The following is a 13,961-nucleotide window of genomic DNA, read 5'->3' as shown; positions in this document are numbered from 1 at the left end:
AAAATACAACATAGTGGGGATGGCTGGTCTTGCAGACATACCCTTTTACTAGGCTATTTACAAAAAAATAAAAATTGCCATTGTACAAAACTAAAAACACATATGTTGAGGTTAGTTAACAGAAAAAGGAATTAGAATGTAAATACTGATAATATTTCTGAGTAGGTACACCTGCAATTACCTAAATTACCACCTGGCAGCATAATATTGGCAACATTGTCCAGTCCAGTCCAGTAGTGGGCTTGGGATTGCCTTTGTAACGGCTCCCACTTATTTCTTATTCTTGATACTTGATTTTTGTTGATTGGCGTTGTTGTCTTTTAGTTTTGTTCAGTTTTCTTTTTTCTTTTGTTCCATATCGTTGTAATATAGTTTTTTCTATTTTCAATTTCTTCCAGCGTAACCTGTTTCTGGGTCGTGATCTGTATAGTCCCTGATTGATTGATTGATTGATAGTTTATTGTTGCAGGTAAACAACAAGGGAGAAGGGAGGAACATGCCATCCCAACCCCCAGGCAGGACAGTGTGATTATACAACTATTAATACATGTGTAGGGAGCACCATGAAATTAAAAAGATACAATGGTAGGAAGGAAAGCACAACAAGGGAGGGGGCGGTACCTCCCCCTGGACAATAAGACAATAAAATGTGGGGACGGAGAACATTGCCCAAGCACTAGATGGGAATGAATACAGAGATAGAGTAAATACTAGTCCTTAAAGTAAAATACTGCAGAGATCACAGCCTTGTATAGCACGGCAGTAGTTCAGGCTGCCACACACGGCATCACCACCTTGGTGCAAACTGAGGGTGTTCTTTGAGGATAGCAGGGAGGACATCATGGTTCAGGAGCCAACAAATTGTCTGGGGCAGGTCAAGGCAGTCCCGTGGCTTAAACTTAGCAATGAGAGGGCATTCCATAGGGGTAAACACAGCGCTGGGAGACACTAACATAGTGGAGGTTGCTGGCGCTGCCATTGTCACAGCAGTGTCTGAGTTGGGTAGCAATGCTATCACGTGAATAATGCCTAAGTCTATTCTTAACATAGCTAAGCGTATAGTCAGTGCCAGGGTCCACTTTAATAGCGTCTTCCATTTAGCGTAACCTGTTTCTGGGTCGTGATCTGTAGAGTCCCTTTAAAGGGACTCTACAGATCACGACCCAGAAACAGGTTACGCTAAATGGAAGATGCTATATAAGGGACTCTACAGATCACGACCCAAAAACAGGTTACGCTAAATGGAAGATGCTATATAAGGGACTCTACAGATCACGACCCAAAAACAGGTTACGCTAAATGGAAGACACTATTGTTCTCTGCTTTGATTTTCTGAGTTCTGTATAAAGTTTTGGTGGAGGCGGTCAAAACGAACAAAAAGTGGAAGAGGCAATTAAGGCTGACATGACGAATACCTACACATGTATTAATAGTTGTATAATCACACTCTGTCCTGCCTGGGGGTTGGGATGGCATGTTCCTCCCTTCTCCCTTGTTGTTTACCTGCAACAATAAACTATCAATCAATGTACTGCAAGTAGAATGTGCATGGATTTAACCCTATATGATAATAACAGTGGCTTAGAAAAAACACAGTGCTGATGACAACATGGGTGAAAATACAAAAAAAGGCTAAAGATTATGTTGACAATTAAGTGGCTATTTGGAAATTTTTACAATGAAAGATCATGAATAAAAGACTTAAGCTAAAGCATTTTCCTTATTATTTTTCCTTTTCAAAATGGCAACATGTAATGTAAATGCAGTATTCAAACACATTTCTATTATAAGCTGATATTACCACTCACAAGTAAAGGTTGCTTAATAATATGCAGCAAAATATATAAAAAATAAGCATTACTAATAAACTAATTAAAAAAAATTGAAAAAACAAACATTTTATAATTGCAAACAGTTATAAAAATTTAGCACAACGCATTATCACAACTGGTAATAGTCTAATGGATAACATTTACAATTACCCAAACATTTTAATAGTCATCCCCTACCATTGTATCTTTTTAGTTTCCTGGTGCTACTTACACATGTATCCTTAGTTGTATAATCACACTCTGTACTGCCTGGGGGTTGGGATGGCATGTTCCTCCCTTCTCCTTTGTTGTTTTACTTGCAACAATAAACTATCAATCAATCAATCAATCAATCAAGCATATACTGTCTGCTCAGTATTAATTTTGCTTTAACCATTATTTGAACTGTTTTTTAAAAGTTGGGAAAATAACTAAAATCAATAATTTCACTTGCTAGACTGTAGCATGTGGCAACCCAAAGGTCAATCTTTGCACTTATATCGGGCCAACCTGCATAATGGTTTGCTTTTGAGACTGTGATAGTGAGAGAACCTGTTGTTAGCAAGTCCTGGAGTGAGAGAACATGTTCTTAAAAAAATGAATCCCACCACTTGTTATGATGATTATTGATGGCAAACTAAGAGCATTCATCGACATATCCTGTAACACTCAGTCCCGTGGTTAAAGAAATGCATCAGTGCGGCCTCTTGGCAGATATTTCCTTCATGCAATAAAGAATAAGTCAAACAAGTCCGACATGGTGTCATGCTGTCAGTATTACACAATCAGCGGTGGAAGGTAGTGTTGAAAATTTTGTCACTCAAGATTCCTACGGCTGGCACACCGCTGCCTCCACACGATGCGTTCCAATGGGCCGGTCTTACAGTCCTTTCGGGAGCGGCAAAACGAAAACGCGCACCAGGTTTGTTGGCTGGCGTACGAGAGCCAGGCGCCCGTCTTACACTCAAAGATTTACGCTCCCCAACGAGACCCGCACCGAACTTAAATCGTCGGCAGTGTTGGTATAACTGGTCGGGCGAGGTTGGCGAGCGTGAGCGTGAAAACGTAAACAAAGTCACGTGATTTCTCGGCGCGTACCATGAACTGTACGGCGACCGAAGTCGTTTTTCTCGAGATAAATCATGTTTTCAGGATTACCTCGTCTCCAGGTAAAGTTGTGGGCATACCTCAAAGCTGCGTGCGGCCTCTGTGTTTGTCCGCCTTACTTGTCCTTGAGTCTGTGGTGGGTAATAATAATAATGACAGGGCCAGTGTGATATTCCTGCTACCCACAATTTATCTTCCCAAAGTTTTCCTAGATACCCATTAGTTGGTCAGCCCAAAAGGGTCCATGAACAGCTGGGTGAGCTGCGTGTAGACTGATCAAGCTGAGATTCATACACGGACACACGGATTTGCTGCTGAACCTGCTAACCAATGTACCAGTGTTTCTTTAATCTTCTCCTGGGCATTTTTGACGTGCGGCCCTCCCAGCTGATCATTCTCCTTTTCAGTGTGATAAAAAAAGGGGGAGTAGAGGATAAAACACCCCAAGGACGAATATTTACAGTCTTTGGTAAATGGTTTAGCTCTGCTACTTCAAAATATCATGTACTCTTCCAAACTGTGGGCAAGGGCAAAATATATGCTATTTAACCATAATATGAAGGTGTACATTATAAGTAACTAACCTAAGTAGACGTAACATAACCAAACCAAAACCAAAAGTGTTATAACTAGTTTTACCATGTAGATATCTTTACAAAATAAAATTTCTACGGTGTAGATACTTTCCCTTGTAGATAACAAGCCAAAGTACGGTGTAGATATTTTTTTTCTTGTAGATAACAAGCCAAAGTAGCACCACCTAACCACTGCAGCCACCGCCCTGACTGTCCAGTGCACTGACAGTACTGGCAGGGTTATGTTAGGTTTGCTTAGATTAGTTAGCCTTCTTTAGTACTTCTATTGAACTACCTACTTGTTTGTTTATTTTCTTCAAATTATAATGGTATTGAGTATTATTAATCTGAAAACAGTAAGGAACAAAGCAGGGGGAATTGTTTCTTCACTCAAAGAAATGGATATTTGGGAAAACCTGGGGAAAGTAAACTGGTAACTCTCCTGTCACACTAGCCATGTCCCAGGATAATTAGTTCTTACCAACAACCAGCTCTAGGGCCAGCAAGATGGAGATGAGCAATGAGGCCACATGCAGCTATAGCATATGCCAACTCTACCTTTATTTATTTAGCATGGGGTAAAGGTAAAGAATTTATCGTTGTTTCACATTAATATTTTATTGATAAAATAGTTTTATTTAGCCTTAGTACGTGCGATGAAAAAGGATTACACAGTCTAATAATTTATTTTTCCATGTTGAAAATACAGGTAAACTTACTACCAGGTAAAGATTTTCTTACAGCAAAAGGTCTTTTATGATATTTGTATCTTGACTGCTCTTTGATGCTATAAATGGACACAGTCACCACAGGACAGCCCCAGGGAGCAGAAATATTGGATGATCCTGTCACTATTCTCCCTCCATTTCATCTGGCCTGTACGGTTCTCTTTTCTTCTCTTCTGTAGCTCACATTCCATTGCTTTGGACTGTTAAGCCCTAGTAAATGAACTTATCTACCTTTGCCAACTTAATGAAACCTTACTGTACTATCTCCATAGGGCTCACTCACGTGTACTCAGGCTTGCTCCTCCTAGTTCATTTTCAGTTTCTTTCCTGCCTTCACTACACATCACAATGTCATCCATAAATGTCATGGTCCACAGAGACTGCTGCCTCAACCAAACAGACATAACCTAAACAAACCTAACCACTGCAGCCGCCGCCCTGACAGTCCAGTGCACTGACAGTTCTGGTACGGTTATGTTAGGTTTTCTTAGATTAGTTATTTTCTTTATTACTTCTATTGAATTTGTATATTTTCTATAAATTATAATGGTTTTGAGTATTATTAATCTAAAAATACTAAGAAATAAAGCAGGGGGAATTGTTTCTTCACTCAAAGAAATGGATATTTGGGATAACCTGGGGATAATAAACTGGTAACTCTCCTGTCACACTAGCCATGTCCCAGGATAATTAGTTCTTACCAACAACCAGCTCTAGGGCCAATAAGATGGAGATGAGCAATGAGGCCACATGCCGCTAAAGCATATGCCTCCAACTTTACCTTTATTAATTAATTTAGCATGGGGTAAAGAATTTATCATTACATATTAATATTTTATTGATAATATAGCTTTATTTAGCCTTAGTACGTGTGATGAAAAAAAGTATTACACAGTTTAATATTTTATTTTTCCATGTTGAAAATACAGGTAAATTTATTACCAAATAAAGATTTTCTTACACCAAAAGGTCTTTTATGATATCTGTATCTTGACTGCTCTTTGATGCTATAAATGGACACAGTCACCACAGGACAGCCCCAGGGCTTTGTCCTGGAGCAGAAATATTGGATGATCGTGTCACCATTCTCCCTACATTCCATCTGGCCAGTACGGTACTCTTTTCTTCCTTTCTGTAGCACACGTTCCATTGCTTTGGGCTGTTAAGCCCTAGTATTTGAACTTATCAACTTTTGCCAACTCCACTCGCTGAAACCTCACTGTACCATCTCCGTAGGGCTCACTCACATGTACTCAGTCTTGCTCCTGCTGATTTTCATCCCACTTATACAGTGCATACCTCCACCTCTCTAGTTCATTTTCAGTTTCTTCCCTGCCTTCACTAAATATCACAATGTCATCCACAAATATCATGGTCCACGGAGACTGCTGCCTGACCTCATCCGTCAGCCTGTACATCACTACTGAGAATGAGCGGACTGATCCTCGGTGTAGTCTAACCTTGACCCTGACACTCTTTGTAACTCCTGCCATACCAGCAACATCATAAACTTTTTCGGACACATGGTGTGCTTCCTCTGATAGAGAAATTATATGTAGAAAGGGTACCAGGTATATCAGTTGACATCTCCAATAGCCCTGCTACCTGATGACGACAATTTATATGCAGTCAGCTATGGTGAAGAGGAAATTGCTTGTGACCAGGTATTTCACTGTGACAAGCATCCTAAGACTCAGAAGAATTCCACATCCTGTGGGAGAGACATATGTACATAAAGTATTATTAAAAAAAAAATGTTGGGTGTAAATGTTGGGTGTGCAGAAAACAAGAGAACTGAGAAAGAAACAAGCTGGAAAATTTAAACAAGTACACTATAACAGTGACTGAGGGACAGAGTGATGAATGGAATAACAAATTGTAATGCTAATGCAGCTATAGCATATGCCCCCAACTTTAATTTTTTTAAACTGAAAGATAGGAAGGGGGCTGAGTCGAACCTATCCTGCACAATCCTACATAACCTACCTGAAGATTTTGGCCTGACCTGAGTGGTATATTTCAGAGACTGCCTTCAATTTTTGGGGTAACCTATGATGCTTTATCGTATGGAAATAACTGTTGCACCAGAATACAATGACGAGAACAATGGAGCAAAATATTTACAGAATAACAACACAGCTATTTCAAGAAAATATAAAAAAATCTCCTTAACTGCCATTCCCAAAAATTATTAAGAAATTAATATTGTAGTCAGTATTTTAAATAAGTGAGAAAAATCATCTTATTGCTGTGGAAACACTGTGAAGTAGCTGTCAGGGCAAATGACACTATCTTAGAGCTGCAGCTCAACATTAGGATAGTAACCTATCACTGCTAAGGATAATAATTAACCTATTGCTGCTAAAATAAAATATGGCGACTAAATAGATTGAGAATTATATATGATTCCACGGAACTGAGCAAACCTAATAATTAGTACCCTAATGCCGTCTGAATCTATCAGAGCTAATATAGTTACCTTTCACTGTAAGACAGTAGCCTATCACTTCTTATCTAGTTATTCATAACACAAACAGTCGTACTGATTAGTACATAAAAATATTCAAAATAAACTGGTGACTACCCGTGATGGGTGTAATTCCATAGTTTTTGTTTTTTCTTCCCCACTGTCTGGGACCAACTACTTTGAATAGTTCCATTATACCTTGAATGTTTTTTGGGTGGCTGTCTTATATATTCTTAATATTTCATAATAGAATTCATGTTGATTGAGTGCCACCAAATCCACAGGTATGCAATAGTTTGTTAACCCTATCAGCACACTCGTATGAACCACGAAGACAACTACATACAACATTTTCAAAAGAAATGTCAATAGATAAATAAAACACTAAATGTACTTACCGAAAATATCCATTGCTTTGGCTTAGACGACAGACTCTGTTGTGCTGGCGGTGTATGCGATCGCTGCCCAATAAAACGCTTGTACAACAAAAATAAAGGTGTTTTGAATAATTATTTGCCTTATATATGCTCTCTGCATGCTAGGTATGTTATATCATTGCAGATTTACTCATTTACTTTGAATGCATTGGTTACAAATCTCGTTTTCGTCACCTCAACCGCTCCCCAAAATCTCCTTACCAAAACGCCGATTTTTCGTTCGCGAGCGAGCGAAAAGCAGCGGCCAAGAGCGACTGTAAGACCCGATCGCGCGCGGAAGGCTTTCGTTCGCTGGCTAGCGAACGAAAACGGGTGAGGAGAGGGCATGACGTCACAGGAGTGAAGCAGTCATGGCCCATAACATTGCCCGGCTGGCCGGACGAGCGACACCCACACACCTCAACATTTTGCCTTCATGCCGGCTTGCTCTGCCTTTGGTTGCGCCCACAGAGGCGGGGATGGCAGCATAACGTTTCATCGGTAAGACAAAATAATATTTGTGGTGAAACACTGTATAGCAGGCGAGAAAACTGAGCTTGAAAAAGAGCGACACAAAAGAATACGAATGATTCCTTGGTGAAAATTTCAAGGAAATCATCTGTAATCCATCTCCCATGGCTTTAACACAGAATTAGGTAACAATAATGGAATGTAGAGGTCTTTGGGTACTATCAGAAGTACAATGAACACATAGTTATTGTCCAAACATATAAAATAAGAGTGTAAACCTGGGCAAGTTACCGAGTCGATTCAACCCACGGGCACTCATTTGCCTGATAACGTTAATTCTCGTTCTCATTCTCTCATTCTTATTCTTATATTGATAGAACAATGCTGGGTATAATATGGAGAGATAGGAAGCGAGACAGACAGACAGAAACAGACAAAGGCTGAAGATATTTTAGTGAATATTAGAATAGGAAATGGGCGTAGGCAGGTCACATCATGCATAAAACTGATAACAGATACGGGCAGATGACTCGGTGAGAAGAGGAAATTAGAGTATTTGTCAGGTTGAGGGAGTACTCCTAACTTTAGACAGAAAGATGGAGGAAAAAGTTGGAAAGTTTGGTTTAGTCGGTGCAACATCTGTGGTCATATGCCGGAGAGAGACAGGAGGGGAAGGAATTATAGGAGAAGGGAACAGATCCCAGGAGACGGGACACAACCCCCGATTAATACCTGGTACCCATTTACTGCTGGGTGGACTGGGGCGTAAGGTATCGGAAAAGCAGCCCAAGTTTTTCCACTCCTCCCGGGAATCGAACCCGGGCTCTCTCGGTTGTGAGCCAAGTGTGCTAACCACTGCACCACGAAGCCTCCCCCGAAAGATGGAGGCCCCTGAGGTAGCGCTTTATCCTGCAGTGGACTAGTAATGGCTGATTATGCTGATGATGACGATGATGAGGTGAGGTGCAAGGTAAAGGGAGGAGTGCTTTTCAGGTTCATACATTGCCCTGGGTATACTCTGCCATTCGCTCAGGAATTGCTTAACCCTACCCGATCCGAGGGGGGACAAATCTGGCCTCCCCAGGCACTTCGATCAAAATGATACACTTTTTATTTTTTACTTTCCACTAGTTTCTTTTCGCTCATTATTCACTATTGTTTTACACTATTGATTCGGTACCAGTACTTAGTGTTTATGAGCGTTATCGTTGTTCAGATAAATGAGTACGAGGCTAGGTGTTACGAGCGTGAATATTTAAAAACGTGGGATCGGATAGGGTTAATTGGGGGGTCTTGCATCATATGGGTTAACAGGATGTGTTCGACGGGCTGGTGGTGGTGGAGGCTGTGGCGAGGGTAAGGTTCAGGGCCAGTTGAGGCAGGTGGGCAGGAAGCTGGTACACACGGCCCGGCGTCACATCCCTCACCTCGACTTGCGGCTCATCTTCAAAGCTGTTAAACAGATTGTTGTGTGAGATGCAGGAGGCGGAGGTAACGTAGCTGTAGTTAGTGTTGGTTAATTCATGTTCTATACCGCACAGATATTAGATAAACCAAGCGTTTACTGGCAACACCCTAATCGTGCGATTCATGGACATCTAAAAATGCTCAAAAAATTGCTAGCAGTACGTCAGTAAAAAGAAATGTGAAATGTTATTTATCTGATTGAAATAATTACATGTTCAAAATCACTTTACTTTTGAAATGGCCTCAGAAAGGCAGACTACTACTTTTGAAATGGTCTCAGAGAGGCAGACCACTACTTTCATTCTGAAAGTTATTGAAAGTGAAAGAAATATTTGTTTTGCTACACCACCGTTAATAGGTTTAGGGGAACAGTGACCGTCTACCACAGCAGAAATAGAACGGTCAGAAAGGAAACTGGAGATAAAGGTACAGAGAGAAGGATAGAAACCGTAGGAGGGTAGTTTGGAAAGCACAGATTTGTGGCAGACCCTATCAAAGGCTTTTGATATGTCCAGTGCAATAGCAAAGGTTTCACCAAAACGGCCAAGAGAGGATGACCAAGAGTCAGATGATGGAAAATTCTGAAGAGTCAAGGTTGTGGGCACGGGAGCAAGTGATGTCGTTGCGCACGTAGGCGCAACATCCACTTTCGATTGAAATTTAGGATAGAGATAGTAGGAGGGAACAGAGTAGAGATTGCTCTCAGTAGCCTCAGAAACTTGTGTTTCGGTGAGGAGGAGAAGGTGAGGTTTAGAGGAGGAAAGATGGTGTTCCACAGAATGAAAATTTGAACGAAGACCATGAATGTTGCAGAAATTGATAAGAAAGAGGTTCGAAGAGTTATCAAGACACCTCTCAGGTCGGCAGCCAGAAGGGGATATATATATATATATATATATATATATATATATATATATATATATATATATATATATATATATATATATATATATATATATATATATATATATATATATATATATATATATATATATATATATATATATATATATATATATATATATATATATATATATATATATATATATATATATATATATATATATATATATATATATATATATATATATATATATATATATATGACGTTTGAAAACTGTCAACGTCTTGCGGTGGGATTTCAATCCGGATCCTTGAAATCACCGTGTCCGTTCGCTGACCACTCGGCCACCGCCCCTCTTATATACTATTTTTATTAAATTATTTTGTTAATCTTATTATTCAAAGAAAAGCAACATTAGTGCTTTGATTGTTTTTTACCTTATACACAAGGCATGTGACTTCCTTTAACATGACCAGCCATGAGGAACTGTCCTGTAAAACCTGCCAAACACAGGCCACCGGAGACGCGGCGCAAAGCTACGTGGATATGATAAGTTCGTTGAACACAATACTAATAGCAGCAATGAGATGATAAAATTGTGAAAAAACAAATGAAAGTATTGACTGACACCTCTTTCTGCTACGTGATTCAACGTTCGTCAAACTTTTCCTTGTACGATCCTGTCTTATTTTAAGCATTATCTTCTACTACTACTTCACAACACTAAGATCTGTTTTCCTCTCGCCGTTTAGGATTTTGACTTCTGTTGAGAATATGTGGCAATTCAGTGAACAATCCACCGCGTTGTTGTTTACATTTTCTTTATTTTTACTTAGTTTCATAAAAGCTTATCCCCCAAGATCCAAATTAAAGCCTCTTCCAAGTAGTAAGAACTCTGGGTCTCTCGTCGTCTGGTCTGGAGACAGCACAAGGGCACACAAAAAAAGGAAACAACAATGAAAAAAACAACAACTCGCTACTCGTTGCTCCTGTAAAGAATCCGAAGAGGTGGCCGAAGGAGCAGTCAATTACGTGAGAGGAGTTAACTCAAAGAACAGGCCTACAAAAAAGTACTGAGGCACGACTCTTACCACGAGGAATATTATTATACTCCGTTCTATCTCAGAAAAGAAATTGAAGAACTATACACAGAAGCAGATCTATGAGCCGATTTCACAGTCCAATACAGTGTCTTCGTAACAGCCCGAACCAAACTAAAGAATCCCATGCAGATCCAAAATGGTGAGGTCTTCGATGCCACACTAAGTACACAAGACTTTTCCTGTATAGTTTCATCAAATTTGTGAACTTAATTATAAACACCAGACACTATACATGGAAATTTCGAAGCTTCTGGTATTGGTTTGGGAGCTTACTAACCAATCATGGGGAACTGTGACTTAACTTGGTATATATAGACTTAGACTGGCCATTTCTACTCCTCAGTGTCTTCACGGCACCACACACGCACTGCACTCACTGTCTGTCACCATGATTAAGCTTGATGTCACAAAAGTTTCTTACGGTGTTGGGTTTTTGATGAAAAGGGAGAGGGAAATGTAGGGGAAGGGGGGAGGGCAACAGGCTGGCCCCAGCTACTCCATTCGGAGCGTCGTGACCCACGTCGGACCTCGGTCAGGTGTGTGTGTGTGTGTGTGTGTGTGTGTGTGTGTAAAATTCACCACGGCCTGATCACGTGTTGGACTCGTAATCGCCAGCAGGTACCCTCCCGACATGAGCAAGTGCTCTTTATAGTCGATCTATGTGTACTGCCAGGACCTCAAACACCGGACACCCTATCATCATTGCTCAAGGGGGGAGAGTAACCACTCCTATAATCCGTTTCATTCCGTCTGTCCACTCGCGAACGTAGATGTGGCACCTGCGCGTTCGTGACTGCGTGAAGATCAACTTTATATTTTCAGTGATATATTTGAATGTTTGTGTATACAAAAAACACTCGAGCCATCGTATACGTGTAGTGCCCCAAAACGAGCACATAACGTCTGGACATTAATTTTCACTTCCAAACTTATTGAGAAAGGTTCGAACCGTCGTCGAAGGATATAACCTTCCCTTCATAATTATTAGTTAGGGTAACTGGCGATCAGCGGCACGCACTCCCCCTCTCTCCTATCCGTTGCTTCTCTTACCCCCTCCCCCTTCACGAGGTAACTCCCGCCCCCATGCACCGCCCTGGGCGAGTTAGTCATCCGATACCCTTCGCCCGGCTTACAGGTAGGCGCTGTTCTCTCTGGATATAACTTCCCAGTTCAAATTAGTGTCCACATGATTTATAAGGGTTACCACAGTCAGTCATCTGATACCCTTCGCCCGGCTTACAGCTAACAGTGAGTGCCCCCGGCACCTTCGCCGTCCCGGTGAATGGAGCACCCAGCCCAGGAGCCATAAGGCATCACCTCGCCGGCAGATAAGTCATCCCTCAATGCCTGTAACCACCTCCTCCCCAGTCATATTGGGAAGCCCCTTTTAATTTCTTTCCCCAACACACACACTAGTTAGGATGGGCGTCAAATCGGCGTGTTTGTAAGGAGTTTAGCGATCTCCCCACACACACACCCTGTCGTGGCCTCTGTGACGCACAAGTTAGGTAGGGAAAAGTGCTGTGAGTTTCGTGACTGGTAGGAGGAAGGGAGTGTTGCCGTCGCCTATATATTTATAAATGTTTTTCCCCCCATTTTCTTTGTATGTATTGCATTATCTTGTCATATTGGTAATAACAGAATAATGACAGGGTTGTCACTATAGAGGCCTCCGTCGCCCTTGGTCCTTTTAAGACTCGCTGTCCCGTCGCCGTTACAGGAGAGGTTGAGTTAAATCGTCTTCCTCCCCCCCCCCCCCCTCTTCAAGGGGTGGTAGATTATTTATAAATACCCAGCGTCCTAATAAACCAAGACCATAAAATGTAACACTGCTTGTTTCCTCCCTACCCTACCCCATTTTCGTTCTCGATCGGGGACAAACCCCGTAAACACATGGTTTGTCCCCGATCGAGAACGAAAAAGTGGAGTTCACTTTACTGCTTACTATGCATTCATTATTGAAGGTATAAGTGTCGTTGAGGTCTCATTTTGAAGGGAAAATGTTGCTCTTTCTGCAACAATAAACATTTTTTCCCAGTAACTCTGATAAAATCTATTGAATTTGAACCCCAATTTTCAAAAATTGGTAAAAAATAACTTAAGAGAACACTGGCCATTTTGTCCCTATGGCATTATTATGGTGTTTTATTATGGATTTTGATAGAGTGTTACCTGCTGAATCCAATGGTGGTCTTACTTTTATTCTAGGCCTAATAGTTTAGAAGTTGTGAGCATTTTAAGAGGAAAATTAAAAAAAAAATTGTTTAATCTATATCCTTTTATTCAAAGTAAAGTTTTTAGTGTTTTTATGATGTAAATAAATAGACATGTTTATGCTGAATCCAATGGTGGTCTTATTTTTTTTTCTAGACCCAACTGTTCAAAAGTTACAATCACTTATGTTTTTTTCTGAAACCCCGATCCTCCCCAACCCCTCCCTTTCCCCGACTGTTGACCCCCTGACAACCTGGAAGATTTCCTTTGCTATATCCTTTTATTCAAAGTAAAGTTTTAGTGTTTTATGATGTAAATAAATAGACATGATTATGCTGAATCAATGGTGGTCTTATTTTTTTTTCTAGACCCAACTGTTCAAAAGTTACAATCACTTATGTTTTTTTCTGAAACCCCGATCCCTCCCCCAACCCCTCCCCTTTCCCCGACTGTTGACCCCCTGACAACCTGGAAGATTTCCTTTTGCTAGGTTGCTGTGATACAGGTTCTGCTGCAGATCCAGGTTCAGTTGGAGGTGCTGGTTTGGGCGCTTTCCGCTTAGCTGCCCGTCTCGGAAGAATGTGGCGAGATGCAGGCTCATCAGCGTCCGATGATGATGATGTTGATGATTCTTGAGGTGGAGGCACCACTGCGAGCTGCTTTGCGTTGTCAGGAAGGCGATGCTTCATCTGCCGATGGTATTCGCTGAAGCATATCCTGCCAGGTCTCATGCACAGGCACACATTGCATTGTTGGCA

The 13,961-nt window shown here is 40.9% G+C and overlaps 1 long non-coding RNA gene across 1 annotated transcript; it reads left to right on the top strand.

The window, feature by feature from the left end:
* The first annotated feature begins 1,111 nt into the window (after window positions 1-1,111).
* On the top strand, window positions 1,112-2,353 carry LOC126989341 (uncharacterized). The gene is made up of 2 exons (XR_007743218.1): window positions 1,112-1,231; window positions 1,290-2,353. It is a non-coding gene; the product is annotated as an uncharacterized LOC126989341 (long non-coding RNA).
* The last annotated feature ends 11,608 nt before the right edge of the window (window positions 2,354-13,961 follow it).

This window comes from Eriocheir sinensis, chromosome 6 (assembly GCF_024679095.1).
Source record: "Eriocheir sinensis breed Jianghai 21 chromosome 6, ASM2467909v1, whole genome shotgun sequence".
Lineage (NCBI taxonomy): Eukaryota > Metazoa > Arthropoda > Malacostraca > Decapoda > Varunidae > Eriocheir > Eriocheir sinensis.
Note: the sequence above shows the minus strand (reverse complement) of the source record. Positions and strands in the feature narration are given on the sequence as shown.